General features: G+C 45.2%; 1 long non-coding RNA gene and 2 pseudogenes across 1 annotated transcript in view; 2 read left to right on the top strand and 1 right to left on the bottom strand.

Annotated features, from left to right (window-relative positions):
- Positions 1-1,591: 1,591 nt before the first annotated feature.
- Positions 1,592-11,315, top strand: LOC136508117 (thiosulfate/3-mercaptopyruvate sulfurtransferase 2-like; annotated as a pseudogene).
- Positions 11,316-11,478: 163 nt separating this feature from the next.
- LOC136508116 (L-type lectin-domain containing receptor kinase IX.1-like) lies at positions 11,479-13,471 on the bottom strand (annotated as a pseudogene).
- Positions 13,472-16,514: 3,043 nt separating this feature from the next.
- Positions 16,515-19,518, top strand: part of LOC136507993 (uncharacterized) — a 79,893-nt gene continuing 76,889 nt past the window's right edge. Inside the window, exon 1 of the long non-coding RNA XR_010771818.1 lies at positions 16,515-16,886. This is a non-coding gene — a long non-coding RNA (uncharacterized lncRNA). The remainder of the gene's footprint in view (positions 16,887-19,518) is intronic.

The raw sequence follows: 19,518 nt of genomic DNA, 5'->3' as shown, positions 1-19,518 counted from the left end.
CTCGCCAGAAAGTTTGAGCAGCTTATATCTGAAGGGCGCTGTTCTAGCAGTGACCAAATACCAAGATGGGAATAAGATTGGGATGCATTCTTAGAAATTAGGAGCTCATTGTGGTGTCTAGGACTACGATATATATATATATAGGGTTTAAATGCAATCTGATTTTGCAGTTACGGTTGAGCTTCCCTAAGTTGTAGTGCAGCATAATTCAATGAAGATGTAATGGAAATTAGGTTGCTGCTGATGTGTGTTTTCTGCTGCTAGAGGACTGAAATGTGATAGAGGCTTAAAACTCCATTTTTGGTCGACCTGCTGCTAAGAGGATTGAAATGTGATAGAGGCTTAAAACTCCATTTTTGGTCGACCTAAAAATGTCTGTTTCATCCATGTGTCTTCGATTCACTATTGTACTCTAATGATATATTATTTTCTAGAAATAATGTATTACCACATGGTGTTATAGTCTGGTGCATATTTCTAGGTCATTCTTCCTTGGTATTTCCTTTAGTGAAAGGAACTGACTATATATTTCTAGCCAAGTACACCCTTTGTTTGTAATTATATGACATTTAGGACAAGCTAATATATGTCACTTCTCTATTCTCAAAGCCCTGTTCACAAGCATGTAGGTAAAAAAAGTATTCACAGGCATGCTTCTTTGGATATTCCGTTCCCTCTGCATTTATTTCTTTTGTGTATGAACCGTCGTCATGGAGATTAGAACGGAGTATGTTTATTTCACAAACTTTGATTTTTGGATTAACTATAACGTTGATATTTAATTTTTATAGTATTGTTATCTTATTGTGTGATCCGTGTGTTTTTAGTATAAATTGTTAGCTATTCCGTAGCAACGCACGTACACGCTACCTAGTATACCATTAACAATGAAGATATAGTTTTTGGCGAAAGCCACTGTGGCCAATAAGGGATGAAACATACAATAAGTGCAAGGTGATGGTAAATCCCACAAAAGCTTAAAAACATGCATCGTAAATTGCTACCCTCGTCTTGAAAAGAAAACAACTCTAGTTCTATCCTTAGTTAAGCTATCTAAAAATTGGCAGTTTATAAAAGAAGATCAACATTTATAACACAAAATGGATATATGATCAAAATATATTTCATTTTTTTCTCTCTAAATTTGATCAAACTGAAGTTTAACCTAACATTTCCTAGATGAAGGGAGTACTGTATAATCACAAACTATTTATTATGGTAAAAATATAAACCAGCAGAGAACATCGCTCCGCAAAATTGGCCGAACAAAATTTGGACAATTTGGGACTATGCACAAGCACACCTAATGCTTTCATTCTACATTTTCAAAACGGACAAACTTATTCCAAATAAATATTAACTACCCGAGTAATTAAGTTACAACTAAATCTAAGTGAGAAAATCTGAACAAACGTTCAGTCGGTAATTACGACCCGTGGTTTCCAAATCCGGGACCGGGAGGAGGCTGCCCACCGGAGCCGCGGATTGACGAGGATTCCATTCCATTCAATCACCTGTCCAGAGCACCATCGCCACGTCGACATCAAAACCCACCACCCATCCCCTTCTTTCTCTCCACGCCCACCCCCACCCCACCCCACCCATCTCCACACTCCCCCTTCCCGAACCTTCTAGAACCCCCGTCCAGAACCCTACCCACCCATGGCGGCCTCCCTCCTCTCCCGCGCCGCCGCTGCGGCGCTGCGCGGCGCGGCCCGGCCGAACCGCCTCCTCGCTCGGGCCTCCCTCCTCCCCAAGGAAAAGCCCCCTTCCTCCCCTACTACTACTACTACTACTCTTCGCCACCGCCACGCCCCTCGCGGTCGTAAAACCCCGCCGCTTCGCCGCCGCCTCGGTCCTCCCCCAATCTGACGTGTTCCTCGGTTCTCGCGCGTGCAGGGTCGGGTCGGGTGGGCGGTCCGCGCGGCGGAGGGCGCCGGTGGGTCCCGGTGCGGGCCGTCGCCGCTGGCGGGCGCGTTCGGGATCGCGGCACGGTGCAACGCCACGTCGTCGTCCGCGGTGTCGGAGGCTGCCGGCGTCCACACGCTGCCCCGGACGGAGCCCGTGGTGTCGGCCGAGTGGCTGCACGCCAACCTCAAGGACCCCGACGTCAAGGTGCGCGTAGCTCTCAGTAGTTAGTAGTTAGTAGTAGTCAGTGCTGGACTGTGGCGATCTGCGCTTGGCCTGTAAATTATTACTTGTGCAACTTGTAACCTGCAATTCGACAAGTCAAACACATGTATTATTAGTAGTTATATTGATTGCCATTCAGTAATGAGCTCTATGGTTAGACTTAGTTGACTGATAATCTATGGGAGTCTTGCCATTAGATGAACCGATGCTGTCTAAGAAGAAAATAGGCACCTTAATTTTGGATAAGTGGTTAATGTGCTTCTACTACAGTTCAACCAGGAAGCTGGGGCTTTCACCCACTATTTGATCTTCACAATCGGTGCTACTGAGAATACTTAGGCTTGTTTGACACTATGGTATAGACTTACCATGATTAGTAATAAAACCTGTATTCGCAAATTTAACTACAACAACGGGATTTACTTACCAGTTACACCTTGTTCTATCAAATGTGTCTTTCTTCCAATCCACTACTTGTTAACCTTACTTCTGTCTAGGTACTTGATGCCTCTTGGTATATGCCTGCAGAACAAAGGAATCCATTACAAGAGTACCAGGTATCCATTCAGCTTGTTTTTGCAGCTAGGATTTCTGGATTCTTATGCTAGTATGCCATTGCACTTGCATTCTCTGATGGTTTTGTACACATTTTTATTGGTCTAATTATTTTTTTGGTGAATCAAATCCCTGCACATCTGAACTTCAAATTATTTCCTCAGTGTGTCACTCACTACATGGGAATGCTTATCAGTAGGCATACAGCATACCTAAACTGATACATTAAGATATATGCATTAACAGGTGTACCAACCCTAGTATATACTAAGCAAAGCATACCTAACCTGTCCATTATGGGAAATGATAGGTCCATAATTGAAAGTATAATGCAGATATTCTAATGCTTCAATCATGTTTCTAGGTGGCCCATATTCCTGGTGCTTTGTTCTTTGATGTTGATGGAATATCTGACAGAACATCTAGTGTAAGTTCAGCTCTGTTGTTTGTACCCTTTATTGTTGCTGACTACAAAATCATACAAACTCTGTTATGTACCATATGTAATTTTGAGTTACACTACTGTTATCATTGATTCTCTTCTAGTTATCAATTGATATAGCTAGTCCTTGATATAAATGACAAAAATGTTTATGAGTGTTAAGCACTTGAGTTGTTGCCTGAGTATACTAGACTAAATAGAATTTCACAAGAACCCTACTAAATCGATTTTTAGGACAAGGTGGCAAGTGGCAACCCCTTTTTTGCTAGTAGATGAAATATTCTGCTCTGCACATCATTCCATGTGCATTAATAGTACTTGTAGAGGTGACAAATCCAATGCCACTGTCCTTAGTTACTAGTTGCATGTCTGCAATAGGCTAGTCAACATCTGAAAGTGAAAGTTGAAAACAATAACATTAAAACAGGGGCATACAGATCTGAACACACACAGTTTGGTGGTAACTTCCTCAGGTGTTGTGATCTGGTAGACTGGTAACCACATGTCCACATTTTGAGTTGCCCCATAATTAACCATTCAATGTGTTACTTAGTTGCTGTAGTTAGATCATGCGCTACCAATCGTTTCCTTTCCCATTCTTCTTGTCTATAACTCTATATATTTAGGTCCCTTTTGGGGCAGCTCTGGCTGGCCCTGGCTAGTTTCCTTGACAACCTTGATGGTATCAAGCTGTCTAGTGGCCCATATCAATTTCTTCTAAAATGTTAGTTGTGCTTATAGTATGGGAGTTGCCTGCTAATTCTTCTGAACATAGCCTTAGTTCAGCTTGTAACTTCAGATTACATCAGGTGTTGGATGGCATCAGAACTATTCTCTGTAATGATGGTATAGGAGCTTGCTTGCTAATTGTGGCAGAACCACCCAAATTATGCTGGCCCACGTGTACCCAGTCATTGTCCTGAAGACCTCTGACTGCTGTACACGAAAGCCAGATAATCCAGTAGTCTGTCGGGTGTCCTCGAGGAACCCCGAATCATCCACATTTTACAATTCATACAGGATCAACAATGGAGTTACCACAACATTACAACATTGATACAAAAATTTCATACATCGGAGTTGCGGAAGATTTACAACATTAGGTTACAAAACATGTTATGTACCTTTAAGTAACACTTGAGTTCCAAAAGTTGAGTAGAACTACTGGAAATAACTTAAGTGAAGTTCCTAAGATAGAAGAGACGATCAGATCATGTCGAGCGCACCGACATGACCTTGATTAGCAGCACAAGTCAGAACCTGCAACTAGGGGTTAACAAACCCTGAGTACTTGAGGGTACTCAACAAGACTTACCCGACTAAAAGAAAAGACTCCAAGGGTATGAAGGCTTAAAGGGATAGTCTGAAGCAAAAATAACTTTTGCAGAAAAGCTTACTACGAGTGAATCCTTTCAATGTTTTAGCGGTGTATAAGTCCATATCAATATCCAGTTTGCACGTGATCTAAATCAATCACTTCTTTAAACATCTCAACTCTTTTCTTCTCATATCCATAAGTCACCATGTTTCATTGATTAACTATGATGTAGTTCAGTTGATCGAGTCTTCTTTTTCGAGAAGCAGCGGCGATTCGAATCGATTAAAACCCAGCTGGGGATTCCCAATCACACGACATATGCAGGTCCCAGACCTCCATATATCAACCTTCACTCGGATCCTCCAAAACATGGATCGGTCTGCGCTACCCGAGAGCACAGTACTCCACCGCCCTACGTCATCCTAGATGTTTCCGTAGGGTGCGTACACGCTACTCTCGCCATCTCCCACTCCCAGTGCGCGGTTGTCTTTTCACATGATGGAATAGCCGAGATATTAGGCTTACCGGAGTATGTGGTCGGTACTGCAAAGTCTCGACCACAAGTGGCCCTACAACTGACCGGTCCTTAATCGACACAGACGGGACAAGCAAGACCAGGCAACCCTGTCGGCTTAACCACCAAAGACAATTCCCACGTCCCGTCCGGTCTCCATTTAACATTATCATCATTTAATCCTCAGGACGTCTCCTGAGTAAAGAACCATTGTGAATAATGAACTCATCACTTAACTCTTATCACTAAGCATGGCTAAGCATCACTAGCCTATCACTACTAAAGGGTGACAAGGAAAAGTATTGGAATATCAAGGAAAGTCATGCAGTAATTGGGTATACAACCAATTCCTATTTTACTTAATGCACATATCATAAGACTCGAATTATAAAAGTATTTGTAAATACAAGGAAAGGGTTGTATGCTCCGGGGCTTGCCTGTGTCGCAGAGAAGGTTAGATTCTGTAGAAGGATCATAGAACGAACTTGACATCAACATCACTAGAGGAAGAATCTTCTCTGAAGGCTTGTCCATCATGAACCTTCTCACTCTTGTTTACTACACGTAACAAGATGATGCAATGCTTAACATGATGAAATGCAATAAACATGATGCATGTTGGATGCAACATGGGTATTGATGAACACAACAAGATACACAACTTGAGTACAACTTTCCTTCACTAAGAACTAGGGTTAATTATTCTAAAAAGTATTTTAGTTAATTAACTATCAAGTTAATTAGTTGTTATCATGAAAGGATTTAAACTCAACATAGAACAGCAAGAGGTTTAACATATATCTTAACTAATGATTATTATAAAGGACTTATATAACTAAACATTAAATCAAGGCATTCTAATTATTATATAAAGCATGTTGATTATAAGCATATCAAACAAGTAATTACATTGCCAAGGAACAACAGGGTTTGGGTGTCCCAAGGTCCACAATCAATCCCAAAATCATATCAAAGTCATTTAAGAATTTATAGAAATCATTTTGTTATTTTTATTAATCCATAAAAGACATTTAAACATGGTTAAATTAATTGACCAAGTTACATTTATCAAAACAGTACCCAACTTTTTGTGAAGGCAGGTATTAGCATGTAAAGCATACACATAAAGTTTCATGATTAAAGCATAATTATCTTAGCTTATAAAAATCATGCAAGATCCATTTATTAATGAAAAGAGGTAATTTTTAAGCATACCAAAAGTACTGAAAATGACCAGTTCATATTTTTCCATGGTAGAGCATAACATAACAAGGCTACACAAAAAATTTCACAATTTATCATGTTTCTATAATTAGTTATGAAAATAACAAAAATCAGCACTTTTAATCATTTCTGAAAAAGAGAAAATCATTTTTCGGCGCCAGCAACTTTTCTCACCCGCCTCTCTCCGACCCTCTCTCACTGACACGCGGGGGCCAGGGTCAAACCGACCTAGCCCCGCCCTTGACAGCGGCGTGCCGGCCGGTAAGCGGCGCATCTCACCGGCGGCGAGCTGGCCGGCGACGGGAAGGGTACCAATGTGACCCCCACACCAAGGCGCATCGATCCAAGGTACTAAACTACCAGCTAGGGTTTCGCGGCGAGCACAGCGCCGGCCATGGCGGCCACGGCGGCGCGGCGGCGACCCGCCGACCACGAGGGACCGTAGCGGTTAAACTAAGGCGGCGGTCAGCACCAGGGACTCACTGCGATCACGTTGAGCTACGTGATTGGGGTGGAGTCGCGGCGGAGATGCATCACCGTCGTTGAGGGCGGGTGCGGCGGCGCGAACCCGGCGACGAGGTCACGTTCCGATGGCTCCTGTGCGGTAGAGGTAAAACCAAAAGGATGGTGAGCATCACGGTAACATAAGGAGCTCGAAACACAGATTGGTAGGGAGAGAACTGCAGCGAGGCGTGCTGGCCACGGTGAGGTGGAGCACGGCGGTCGTGGCGACATGACTGCGACGGCGGCAGCGCGCGTGGGTGAGTCCGGTGAATAGAGGTGGCGCAAGCGAGTCGGGTGGATGCGCAAGGAGTAGACGAGGCTGTGAGCAAGAGGAATTGGACGAAGGGGAATTGGTGGCGATGAATTTCGCCGGCGACATTAGCTCTGCCGGCGGCGGCGCAGAGATGGAAAAGAGAGAGAGAGCGCTGGCGTCGGGCTTTTAAAGGCGAGGGCGACGTCTCCAACTTCGCCAGCACCTTCGCGAACACGGCCACGCAGGCATCCGCGCGAAGATGGCCAATGGCGCACAGCGGTGACGAGGCAGAAAAGCTACTGCTGGCGATGCACTGTAGCAATGGCCCCTCTTCTCTTCTTCCAATATCTCCCAAATTCACGTAACCACTTGAAAAACTCCAAAAACAAAAGTTGCTCAGCTAGACGAGATCTTTAACTTTGCTTTAAGGCTCAACCCCTAATTCAAACCGGTTAAAGAGTGGAATTTGAAACCTGATTTTTGGTTAGGGTTAGTAAAACAGCTAATTAGCTACATTGGGTGATAATTGGGTGATTAACTAGTTGTCAAACAATTCAACCAATAGTACAGTTGCAAAGTACAAACCTCATACCAATCAATGAACCTTAATCACTATTATTGCTAACATTTCATGGAACACATGAGACACATCATAAGCAACATATTCATGCTATAATTGAAACATGAAATGCATTTATGCCTTATGCTTAATGGTTATGCATGATGATGAACACGGTCAAGTCTTTATTAAGTTCGTAACACCTAGGGTGTTACACTAATCCTCTGAACATTGCCTAGGTTCAGCTTCTAACTTTACGTAGATCAAAGCGTTGGATATCATCTGAACTATTCTTCTTCTTTTTGTTTTGAAAATGATCTGAACTATTCTTTATAAACTGAGAAAGAAGACAGAAGTCTAACTTTTTTTCCTTCCTAGTCCGTAGACTTGTCACCTTATATTATATTGTATATACATAGATTTATCATTCTTTGTGAAGGCCATCATAATTATGCCAGTTCACTGTAGTTTAGTTTGCGAAACATGGCATGTCTACTTAGTACTTGCATTCTTTTTATTGCTTGTTGATGATACTAATATCGTCTGATCTAACTAGTGATTATTTTCTTTTTGGTGAGAATCTGCATTTTGATTTGACATCTGTTGGTTATATATTTTTTCCTTGTTCAGTTACCACACATGCTGCCATCTGAAAAGGCATTTTCAGCTGCTGTATCTGCTCTTGGCATCTACAACAAAGATGGGATAGTAGTTTATGATGGAAAGGGGCTGTTCAGTGCTGCTCGTGTTTGGTGGTAAGATTCTTTTCTTCACAAAAGTATGTAAAAAATTGCTAGGGTTGAAAACCAAATGAGCAGTAGATTCAAATCTTATTTGGTCATTCATGATTGCTAAGTTCCCCTTGCCATGATCTTTGTGCAATTCTTTGTTTGTTTTGACATATAATTTATAATACTGTTGTGCCATGCTTGTTACCTTGACAACAGGATGTTCCGTGTATTTGGACATGATAAAGTTTGGGTGTTAGATGGAGGTTTGCCCCAATGGCGTGCTTCTGGGTACGATGTTGAATCAAGTGCCTCCAGTGATGCCATCCTAAAGGCTAGTGCGGCTGGTGAAGCAATTGAGAAAGTGTACCAGGGTCAATCGGTAATTTATTCTATTATTTTCTATTTCCTGTTTCTTTTGGCAATACTTCCGTTGCAAGTTGCAACAGCACTGCAAGAGCCTTACTACTGCTATTGAGCTTAATTTGGATGGATATGGTTAGCATTTGCTGTAATGATGGTTTAACCTCAATATGTTTCTCCAGGTTGGTCCAACCACATTTGAAGCAAAGCTGCAGCCTCATCTTCTTTGGAGTCTTGATCAGGTCAGTGCTTGTCCCATCCTGCTTGTTGTTTTCTTCGTGACTCACCGAATTCTTTCTGCATATTTCTTCGTGACTTACCGAATTCTTTCTGCATATTTCTTAGCAACTAATAGATGATTTTCTCAGGTGAAAGAGAACATCAAGACCCAGACACATCAACTTATAGATGCTCGATCAAAACCTAGGTATGCTTTCTGAAGGCTACATGCATTTGCTAGTTCCATGACTGCTTGAAAGTATGTTCTTCTCTCTTTCTTTTTGAGAGGCACAACAGTAATTTCTTACAATTGGTAAAAGGTTCCTGTAATGAAATAGTTCCTTAGCGTGCAGCCACTCACTGCATACTGTCAGTGAACTGGCCCTAAGTGGTCTGCATTCAGGAAAATAATTTGTATAATCGCAGCGATGATAATATTGGTCACATTTATGTTTGCTGAGAACTCAATTTAGCTTTTGCATTTTGATATTGATACTTAGTATCTTCTAACCACTACAAATACTAATACAGATTATATTTTAGATATGTTTTGGTCACCCAGTCGCATTTTGAGATTTAATTATCTTTTAACCAGTATACATACTTCGTAATAACACTAATAATACAGTAATTTATAGATATGTTTTGGTAGTGCAAGTTTTGTACTTGTTCTTATGCTCAACAGTCTTGCATTTTCAGATTAACTGATTTGAAACTTCTATTCAGATTTGATGGCACAGTTCCTGAGCCACGAAAGGGCATTAGAAGTGGGCATGTGCCTGGGAGCAAATGCGTTCCGTTTCCCCAGGTGGAAAGTCTCCACTTTCCCATACTTTTATCAGTTCATTTTTGCATTTGGATGTTTCTTCCCGTGTTTGCAGTGGATGGTAATGGATACTTATCTGATAAAGTTCATAGTTGGTTGTCGATTTTCAACATATGATACTTTGCACTTCTAATGCCATATTTTTCTTCATCCGTCCTTCCACTTTGATGAGGTCTAAAATCTAAATGTTGTTTACTAGATACATTAGTTGTCAGCTGAAGTTGTACACCTGTGTTAATGATATACTAGATTTTGGTTGATAGGGATAATAGAAGCATGTTGGCGTACTATGAGATTATGTTGTTGGTAAATGCACTTGTAATGAGGGCTATTCGTCCTTATACTGTGATACTTCATTTACCATAATAGGAATGGAGAATTGGATGCTTCTATCTATAAGTTTATATGTCACTATCCGATTTTTTGTCCATGCTGAGTGTTGCCATAGATGTTTTTATATCTCTGGAAGTATTGCTTAACTTGCCTTTCTTCAGGTTCTTGACAGCTCACAAAAGCTATTGCCTCCAGATGAGCTCCGTAAACGGTTTGAGCAAGAAGGTAATATTCCATCCTTATAGGTTACAACATACAAGTACCTTATTAGTGCTCGATGATAGCATCCGGTATCCAGGTTTTATCATGTTATATTGGATGCTTCCTCCCAGTTCAGGAAATTTTTTCTTTATACACTTTTAGTTGTAAGATTATTTTTTGACACACCCTCACTTAGCTAATCTGGCCACCTAAAATACCTATAAATCTTTCCATACCTAGGTCAAATTTAGCATTCATGAAGAAGTTAATGAGGCTTTAGCTAGGAACTGTGAAACTTCACTGGTTTTGATAGATTTAACATGATTAACATCGATGATATTGGTGGATTTAGATTTGGCTGTATTTTCTATTGGATTTGTTGAAAGAGTAACATCCGTGTTGTACACTGGTAGTTGATGCTGGTGATCATTTTTATCATTTTATGGCACCTAATGTAGAACTGCAACAGCCAAGTTTTTATCATTTTTATCTTAGCCTGTTCGTTTGGTCGTATTTGGCTTATAAGCCATGGCTTATCAGCCAACGAACAGTATTTTTCTCTCACATCAAACTAGCCAACAGTACTTTCAGCCATGGCTTATAAGCCAAACCAGCCCAAACGAACAGGGCGGTATTTGATTCCTCTGGTGTGATTCATTATCAGGAATATCACTTGATCAACCTCTTGTGACCTCTTGCGGCACTGGTGTGACAGCATGTGTATTAGCCTTGGTAAGATTACTGGGGACTTAATCACGTGATATTTATTTACATTCCAAATGGTTAATTGTGCCTCTATATACTTTGCTTCTGTTTTAGGGCCTTCATCGTTTTGGCAAAACCGACGTCGCAATTTATGACGGATCATGGACTGAATGGGGCGCCCATCCTGACACTCCAGTTGCAACTGCTGTTAATCTCTTCACCGAGGACGTCTCAGGCTCTTCATAGAGGACTCTTGATTGTATTTTCCCCGTGCTGTGATCCTATGGAGAGAGGCGATGTGAAGTTGTGAACTGAGGAGGTTGGTTGGGTACCTGGGTGTAAGGTTGGGGGAAGCGAAGCCATTTGGCCTTCACTGTAAATACTGAAACAGAAGAATTGTCACATACACTGAATTATATAAGACAGCTCCCTTGGTCTCTTCTCTTGGTGGAATAATAATAATAATGAAGCTTTTTAGAAGAAAAAAAATGCTGTCAATGTTGGTGTCTGGTATATGTGAGCTAACTATACTTGTATGAACATAAATGTACATATCTACAGACATTCAAAATCGTCGGGGTGCAGAAGCACCGATCTGTGGTCATTTGAGCAGGGTACTTGTCTCTGTTGTGCTTGACCGAGTGGTGCCGGTGCCGGTGCTGCTGCTGCCGCCGCCTGTCGTGACGGAAGATGTGTAGTAGAAAGCATCAGGTGGTGGCATGTAGGTCGCCACTGGCATCCTCGCCGGTAGGCTTGGCAGCGGCGCCTCCAGCCGCAGCTCGTCGACGGCCTGCCTGATGGACGGCCTCAGGCTTCGGTCAGGGTGCGCGCACCAGAGCCCGACGGCCATCACTGTTTCCATCTGCCGGTCGTCGAACTCACCGATCAGCCGTGCGTCGGCGGCGTCGAGGATGACTCCTCTGCTGCAGTACTCCCACACCCACTGCACGATGTGGATCACGTCTTCTTCGCCGTGGCGACGCACCAGGGGCCGCCTGCCGCAGGCGATCTCCAGGAGGACGACGCCGAAGCTGTAGACGTCTGACTCGGCGTTTGCCCTGCCTGTGATCATGCACTCCGGGTCCATGTACCCCATGGTTCCGGCGAGCACCGTCGTGTGCGAGCCCCGGCCGTGGGCGACAAGCCTCGCCAGCCCGAAGTCGCCGAGCTTGGCGTGGAAGGACGCGTCCAGCATGACGTTGCTGGGCTTGATGTCCCTGTGCACCACGCACTGCTCCCACTCCTCGTGCAGGTACAGCATAGCTGACCCAAGCCCCAGCACGATCTCGTGCCGGAGCTGCCATGGCAGCAGTGTGTCCTGTGTCATCGCTGGCGGTGTAAAGGTGCGTGTCGAGGCTGCCGTTGGGCATCAGCTCGTAGACCAGGAGGAGCTCGCTGCCGCCATGGCACCAGCCGATGAGCTGCACCAGGTTGCGGTGCCTGAGCTGGCTGATGATCCTCACCTCCGAGGCATACTCCTTTCTCCCCTGCTTGGAACCCTTGGACACCCTCTTGATGGCAACGTGGAGACCCATCTCCTTCAGGAATCCCCTGTACACTGACCCGAACCCTCCCTCTCCTAGCTTGTGCTTGTCCGAGAAGTTGTCAGTGGCAATGGCAAGCTCGCCGTAGCGAAACCGCTTTGGCCCGGTCCCTTTCTCGAACTCGTCCTCCGTTCCGAAGAAGTCGTCGCCCTCTTCCAGATCCCTCTCCATGGTCTGCATGGCGCGCTTTCGCCGTCGGCGCAGGAGGAAACTGACTGACAGGCCTAGGATGATCAAGAAAGAAGCAGCTCCGGCGGCAGACAAGCCGACCACTAGTCCTGTCGACACCGACGGAGAAGGCGGTGACGATGGCGGTGCCGCTGGACGGCGCGGCGGCAGGGTGATGGCGAAGGCGCCGACACTGTACCTGACGTAGCAGCTGTACCCCTTGATCGCGCCGCCGGTGTTGTTCGGGAAATTCCCCGGCAGCAGACCGATATATGTGGTGAGACACCAGCTGCATTCGCTGGCCGTTAGGTCCCGCGTGCACTGCGCGAGCCCGTACACCGAGTCCGACGAGCCGGCGAGCGGCGCGCTCTCGGTCGCGAGGAACAGCAGCGGCGAGCCGGCGGCCGTCCTGGCGAGCTGGTTCATCAGGCTCGAGCGCGCGTCCTCGAGCCTTGCCTGGTCGACGGTGCTGAACCAGGTGACGTAGAACGCCGCGTTGCGGCTGGCCACGGACAAGAAGTCGGTGCCCGAGTACCGGAGCACGCACGCGTCGTACGCCGCGCTCACGTTCCGGCTGCCCGGGCACACCGTCGTGATCCCCGCTGGCGCCCTAGAGAGACAGTCCAGGCACTGCGTCGCGTTGCGGTCGGCGTAGCACATGATGAGGCCAAACGCGGTGCCATTGTAGAACCACCCGTTGTCGCCGGCCGCCGTGGGCATCCTGGAGAGGAGCTGGTCCAGGTTCTTCTGGTATTGGCTGCCGTCGGTGTAGTTGTCTGTCGTCGAGCAGGATAGCCAGGCCGGCAGCATGATCTCGTTGTTCTGCGCTGCGGCTGCGACGAAGAGGAGAGCCAAGGTGGCGAGGAGAAGGCGGGAAGCCATAGCTGGCCGGCAGCTCTCAGCTGCCCTGGGAGGCTGGGACGCCGTTGCTTGCTGGGCTTGGCCACCCTGTGTCCTCCTCTGCGTTGCGTTGCTCTCTTTCTGACACCTTCAGCCGCGGCTGATGAGGACTTGTAGTGGATCAGGTAGATTTCGACCTATTCAATTCTTGTTGGTTCTTGAACATGTTGGATGGATCAGGAGACCCGGCGTCATGTGTATTGGTGTGCAGATGCAGAAACCAAACTGTCATGTCATAATAAAGCAGATAAAAGTTCAGAGAGTCAACAAGGAGGACCCTTTCATAGTAGTCACTAGTCAGCATTCTGTAGCAAATGACATGTCAATTTCTTGCTGGTTTCAGGAGAGTTTTTTATTGAAAAAAAAACTTTTTCCTTCTATGTGAGGAAGTGCAGGAGAATTCTTTTGGAAGTTTCACAAGAGTGGTCACAAAGTTTTGTAGGTTACTAGAATACTAGTACTACTGATTTTCTGCTTTGAATGAATATCTCTTAGCTCTTCCCTGAAAAAAAAAACTGTTAGCTTTGAAGTAGCTGATATTATTAGATGTTGCTTTGGAACATGTCAAACTTCATTTGGATCTTTCGCAGTTGCCGGCCTGCCTTTGGCTTGGACCCAGTTGATATTATCAAACCTACTCCCGTCACTGTCGCTTTAATCCGATTTTCACACGGAAAAACCTGGGACGGGCCAATCAGAATTCAGAATTCAGAATTAAAAATGGTGACAGTGTTGGTTCCTGTCAAATTTCAGGCAGATGCAAGATGGATCTGCGCAAGCGCAAGCCTGCTCTACCAACGGAAGAGCTCGTAATTCAGGCAAGGAGAGAGCATCATTCAAAGGCAGATGTCATGCTATGGACGATATGCACAAAGAAGGAAGGGTTCCCAGTGTGTGTGCTGTGGTTGTTGGGAAAGGTAGCCGTTGGGACGCAGTGATTTTGTCGGTTTCTGGTCACTGAAGAATGGATACTCTGATATGGTCGCCATCAGCAGAGTTAACCAAAAACCTGAAGCCTTCGGCGGTTATCACCGCTGAGTAACAAGATGCCAAAGTTTTTACTGCAGACTCGTTTATATTTTCCGAGCTCCACGCTGACAGATTTATTGCGAGAGAAAAACACCGTACCATGTCTGGTAAGCCAGGCTGATAAGTTCAAGTGAACAGGGCCTACATCCACAGCCCGATGCGCGTGAAGAATACAAGTGGAGGTAGAGGGGGAAGAGGAGAGGCTACTGGAGGTGAAATTGGGCTCCCGACCCGATTGCTTTGGTGATTTTCACGGTGCCACCCTCTGACCTTAATTATTATAGGTCATTTTAGTTTTTCTAGATACCTAATTTTTGTTATGCACATATATATATACGATATGTCTGTATACATAATAAATTAGAATGGAGGACGTACATTTGTATGGCTCTATGCACGCTTGCAAGTGTGTCCACTCTTATTTTTCTAATTTTAGTTATTGAGCAAGCCTTTTGTCCCTTAGCAGCTGTATGACTTTTTTTCGGCAAACATCTACACTTGTGTAGGTAAATTCTTTTTTATTTTTAACCTTTTTCAAACAATTTTTAAAATTAACACCGTTGACTTGTTTTTCACATCTAACCTGCTTGGCCACGCCTATTTCCCTGGCGCGGCCAAACCGCTCCGACGTGCCATGCATCCTGGCGCGGCTGACATGCCATGGTGACAGGTCAGCCGCCCGCTGACCAACTGACGTGGCACTGCTATGCCGCGCCATCGACTCTGGCACGGCAACTGCCGTGCCAACCTAGATGGCGCGTCCCTTGTCGCGCCAGGCGGTTGGCGCGGTAGGGGGAATTACAGATCCGCTGCACGACCCTCTTTGTATCCCTCGCTCTATTCCTTTCCTCCTGTGCCCGTCCCGACCCGAGCGTCCGCCATCGTCGTCTTTCTCTGCCTCCATCCCTCTCCACCTCGGCCATCTCTGGCGCTCTTCCTCCCTTTGTGACTCCGTCGCCGGACCTCTCTCTGTCAGACCCCTCGTGGCCGTGCCGCCCGCTGCTCCCCACCGGCGGCTGCGCGCTAGGGCCAGCGGCGGCCCTCTCCGCCAGGCATGCTGGGTGTGGGTGAACCCCCAAGGTTCCCCACTTCGTAGGACAGGTAATCCGCTCTTGATTTCTTGTTGCAATGTTGATTTCAACCTCGATTTCATGGTAGTTAGGGTATGTATAGTTAGATTAGTATAGTTAGGGTTGACACTATACCACATCTAACCATTAGCGTTGGACAACGGTCGCTAAAACATAATATTAACGTCAAACTATTGGTCGTTATATTTTTTTAACAGATCATCAGTCGCTATTTTCTCTTATACCGATCGATTATTGGTCGTTATATATATTTGGTTGTTCGGTATAAACACACATTAGAGTCAAACTATCGGTCGGTACAATCCGTTTTCATTTTTGGCGCATCCAGCCAAGCCCACTCACGTGCAATGTAATTGAGTGGCCCACCGGTCATACACTAACACCCAAAAGGCCAAAACCCTGTCTCAAGCCTCCAGCACCCATCGTCCCATCCACCCAGCAGCCTGCTTTGTAGGACAGGTAATCCGCTCTTGATTTCTTGTTGCAATGTTGATTTCAACCTCGATTTCATGGTAGTTAGGGTATGTATAGTTAGATTAGTATAGTTAGGGTTGACACTATACCACATCTAACAATTAGCGTCGGACAACGGTCGCTAAAACATAATATTAACGTCAAACTATTGGTCGTTATAAATTTTTAATAGATCATCGGTTGCTATTTTCTCTTATACCGATCGATTATTGGTCGTTATATATATTTGGTTGTTTCGTCGAACCACGGTCGGTATAAACACGTATTAGAGTCAAACTATCGGTCGGTTCAGTCCGTTTTCATTTTTGGCGCATCCAGCCCAGCCCACTCACGTGCAATGTAATTGAGTGGCCCACCGGTCATACACTAACACCCAAAAGGCCAAAACCCTGTCTCAAGCCTCCAGCACCCATCGTCCCATCCACCCAGCAGCCGCCACACACGGACTCAGCACCAGCGGTGCTCGTCGGGACCTCGGGGGCGGCTCTTCTCCATCACCGCCACGAGCTCGCCGGGGTCGTCATCCTCGCTGCTGCAGCCGCCGTCCCTACTACTCGGTCGTCTGGGCCACATCCCCGCTGTGCGCTCATCGGGGTCGCAAGGCGGCGGCGCGGCGCGAAGCCCTGGTCGATGGAAGCGCGGCATGTGACACAGGAACCCCAGGCAGTGTGCGGTGGTGCGGCCAGGCCAAGGGCATGGCGGCTATCCGGTACCGCGGGACCCCAATGCTCCAGGCGGCAGCGAGATCTGACGAGGTGGCTCGGGCGGATCCGACGAGGTGGCTCGGTGCAGAACGGATCCAGGTAAGTATTGTCGTCCTATAGATCTGGAATCTGATGCATTTTGGTCCTTTTTAGCTCATAGTGTTTATCGTAGTTCGACATACTTTTCAATTTTCTAAGGCTGTGAGATCCCATTATCAGAGCTGAACCAAACAACTTCGTTCACAAGAGCGATTCAATATATCAATTATTTTCCTTTGTGCAGTTTACAATGGTGTGGGAGAACCTGCACTAGTAGAGAACAGACCTTTGATCCAAGGGCCAAACCAGGCTCTACTCCCGGGAAATATTGTGCCCGGGACTAGAGAGACCTTTAGTCTCGGTTGGTGGCTCCAACCAGGACTAAAGGTCCCTGCCCAACGGCTCCTGCGCCAGGCCGTTGTGGCAGGGGACCTTTAGTCTTGGTTGGAGCCACCAACCGGGACTAAAGGTCGACCTTTACTCCCGGTTTGTGGCTCCAACCGGGAGTAAAGCTCTTGTTCCGGCTAGTGGCGTGGCCCGGGACTGAAAAGTGACCTTTAGTCCCGGTTGGATCCACCAACCGGGACTAAAGGCCCCCCTATAAATCCTGCTGGCCGTCTTCTTCCTCCCCGAGCCCGTCCGAGAGCTTCAGTTCAAATTTAACCAGTGTTCTTGCTCTTTCTCCATCCATTCTTCGATTCCTCCGTCAATTTCTTCGATTCCTCCGTCGATTCTTCGGTTCTAAAGGTTACCAACTTCATACTCTCATGTTTCACCGTTGTCTTATCTCATTTTGTTCACTATATATATATGGTTCTTTATTGTGGTTTTTTTTATTTGTAAGCAATTTAAGCTCAAAATCACTTCAAGCTTGCATATTTACATGAAGGAAGGTTAAAGTAGCTATTAAAAACTAGTATTCACCGTTCATTTGTAGCATGCATAGCACACTTCATTGTTTAGAGATATAGAGAATTTTAGAGTTTTTTTAATTTTATTTGTTTATAAAATGAGAAATTTATAGTGTATTAAAAAATGAGTATAGAGAGTAGCTGGCAACTACTTCTGGGTCCTTGGCCTCTCATGGGTTTCCAAAGCGACTTAGGCCGGGCCTCCCACTCATTGCATGCGGAAAGTGTTGTGATGAGACGAAGATTGTGATGGAGTACCGAGTGAAGAAGGAGGGTCCCAACAAGGGCCGCATTTTCTACAAGTGTCCGGATCGCAATGTGAGTTATTTTATCGTATTTAATAACTATGGTTAGTTTATACCTATTTTCATGATGGTTGTGATTAAAGTTCTAATTTTCTATTTTAATTTCAGTGGGATGGTACTGGATGTTCAGGCTTCTACTGGGAGGAAGAGTATGTTGAACTCGTGCAAAAATATCTTGCACAACAGGTAGATATGGCGGCTAATGAGGTAGTGATCCAGCCGAAGAAGCCCAAAGATGTTGAACAAACGGGGGATCTGTCTGTTTTAGTTAGGATTGGTCGCGAAATCCTTATGCTGCTGAAGTGCATTTTAGCTTTAGTGTTTTTAGTGGTAGTTGGGATTGTCTACATTGTAGCGAGGCTTTCTTAAATTTATAGCTTTTGTGGTGGTATGCATGTTGTATAATTAACTAATTATGTTCTAGGTTTTAATACGGTATTTATGTCATGTAATGCAGATGAGTTGGCATTGGATGTACAATGCTGATCGTCGCTCCCAAGAGTTCATGGACGGCGTGCATTCTTTGTTACGTGCGGCCGAGGCAAACAAACGCGATGGTTTCATGTGCTGCCCATGTGCCGTATGTAAGAATACGATGGAATATGCTAACTCAAAGACTCTTCATTCACACTTCTTCAAGTCGGGTTTCATGCCAAACTATATTTGTTGGACGAAGCACGGAGAAACCAGAGTTGTAATGGAAGAAGGTGAAGAAGAATAATGGGGCGATGATGACATTTTTGCTGAATATGGTGCCTTCAATGATACTGCAATGGGGGAAGCTGAAGAAGAGGTGGGGGAAAAGGAGAAGCCCGCTGAAGAAGAGGTGGGGGCAGAGGAGAAGCCCGCTGAAGAAGAGGTAGGGGCAGAGGAGGAGCCCGCTGACGATCTTAGTCAGGCCATTCATGACGCACAAAGAGAATGCGAAAGTGAAAAGGAGAAGATCAAGTTCGACCGCATGCTAGAGGATCACAAGAAATTGCTATACCCAACTTGTGATGCGGGGCAAAAAAAGTTAGGTACCACATTGGAATTGATGCAATAGAAGGCAAAGAATGGTGTATCTGACAAGGATAATGATGTTGGGTTCGTTGATCCGTATGTCGTATACAAACAACCCCTGAAGGATTATAAGCCTCAACCTGAGAGAAATCTCATGAATTTCTTAGTGAACCAACGCGACAAGAAGGAGATACTCTTCCCCTACAACTTCAAGTGAGTGTTATTATAAGTAATTAATGTCGATCATATATATGGGACATCAATATTTCCTTACTAGCTAGTTACCTCTCTCTCTCTCTCACACACACACACACACACACACACACACACATATATATATATATGTTTATGCAGCACTGGATATTGATGGTCATCGATATGGCCAATAGTAGATTGAAAATCTTAGACTCGTTGAGAAAACCGCAAACGGAGTATCAAGACATGATAGATATTATACAAGGGTAATTAATTTAG

Source organism: Miscanthus floridulus, chromosome 15, assembly GCF_019320115.1.
Source record: "Miscanthus floridulus cultivar M001 chromosome 15, ASM1932011v1, whole genome shotgun sequence".
Classification (NCBI taxonomy): Eukaryota; Viridiplantae; Streptophyta; class Magnoliopsida; order Poales; family Poaceae; genus Miscanthus; species Miscanthus floridulus.
This window is presented reverse-complemented; position numbering and strand designations above follow the sequence as displayed.